Source organism: Austrofundulus limnaeus, unplaced genomic scaffold, assembly GCF_001266775.1.
Source record: "Austrofundulus limnaeus strain Quisiro unplaced genomic scaffold, Austrofundulus_limnaeus-1.0 Scaffold1351, whole genome shotgun sequence".
Taxonomy (NCBI): domain Eukaryota; kingdom Metazoa; phylum Chordata; class Actinopteri; order Cyprinodontiformes; family Rivulidae; genus Austrofundulus; species Austrofundulus limnaeus.
In genome coordinates, this window is record NW_013953753.1 from 56,108 (window position 1) to 57,425 (window position 1,318).

General features: G+C 34.0%; 1 protein-coding gene across 1 annotated transcript in view; it reads right to left on the reverse strand.

Moving 5' to 3' along the window:
- The window catches only part of srrt (serrate RNA effector molecule homolog (Arabidopsis)), a 10,427-nt gene extending 9,910 nt beyond the window's left edge, over nucleotides 1-517 (reverse strand). Inside the window, exon 1 of the mRNA XM_014031954.1 lies at nucleotides 419-517. The gene's annotated coding sequence lies outside the window, so the exon portion shown is untranslated. The remainder of the gene's footprint in view (nucleotides 1-418) is intronic.
- Between the last annotated feature and the right edge of the window lie 801 nt (nucleotides 518-1,318).

The window sequence follows — 1,318 nt, forward strand, 5'->3', positions numbered from 1 at the left end:
TATATATATATATAGGACAAAACACGTTTTGTAATAAGTCCCAACCAAAAGGAAGGGCAAAGGAACAGGTACTCTGATAGAGAAGCTGCCAGCGGCCTATTTTCACGCCGGGCTAATCCAGTTTATTTTAGCGATAAAATTAAATGTAATTGTATCTATTCCTCTACCAGCATCCCTAATATTTAGTGATAAAACGTATAGTATATATAAAGGCGTAGCAGCTAAAGCAGACAGTTGTGAATATGCTAACAATGGTGACCGTCGTTAGCAAATGTGCTAGCATCCTTTATCCTAGTTAGCTACAATTCTCAAATCAAACGTCGTGCAAATATTTTTATTGTAAAGAAGCTACGTGTTGTCATGTCGGTCCAACAAGATTGACAAAATWTGGCATAACAAACGAAAAGCACTCTTTTACCTTGAAATTTAATGACTTGCTTTGAATCGTGCTCTTTCGTCTTTACGTCTTCTTCTTAGATTTGCGTACAAGCAATCATAAAGCAGCAAACGGCTGCGAGAGCGACTAGCGCCCCCACCTGGTCTGGAGAAAAACTTCAAACATTATTTTTGAAAACTTATTGTAGCTAAAATTATGCAAAGTTGTGTGAAAAACTGAATGTGTATATTTTATTGGGTATAGTAATACATTAGATTGAAAATACAATTAATTTGTTTTCTTCTGCCAAAAATTAGACATAATTGGTATAATTTGAAATAGGACTGGTTTAGTTTTCCACAAAGGAAAAAAAATATTCAAGTTTCTAGATGTTTGAAGGAGTATTTTAACATAATCATCTTTTGCTATGCTTGAAAAAAATGTGCTGAAAAAAAATAGAAAATCTTAACAATTTTGGGAATTATGAGAGCTCTATCAGGAAGCACAACACAATTTTCCTTTAAAATATTTCACATTTTTAGTCTTGTCTTTTGTTTAATCGGTGTTCAGACACACACTCACTCTCACATTTAAATATACAAATGGCAAATGAGACAGCACATAATTTACCCTGGCATCTTCCTTACAGTAGCATGAACTATTTATAGTCTGCTCCAGTAGTGACCTCACTCATCAGCTTGTTCCCCTCAGCTTCATCCTGCAACTCACCATGTAATTTTTTAGGTAGCATGAGAATATGTGTGCATATTTTACAGAAAAAAGTCCTTCTGCTTGTCGGAATAAGGAAAAAATATCTATTTTAAATTTAAATGGTTTCCCTTATTAGAAATTGATTGGTTCTTAGTTAATGTCCTGATGCATCTCAGTAATCCAGGTAAAAAAATCAAAAAAAATTGTATAGGTCTTCTGGACGGGTTCTTC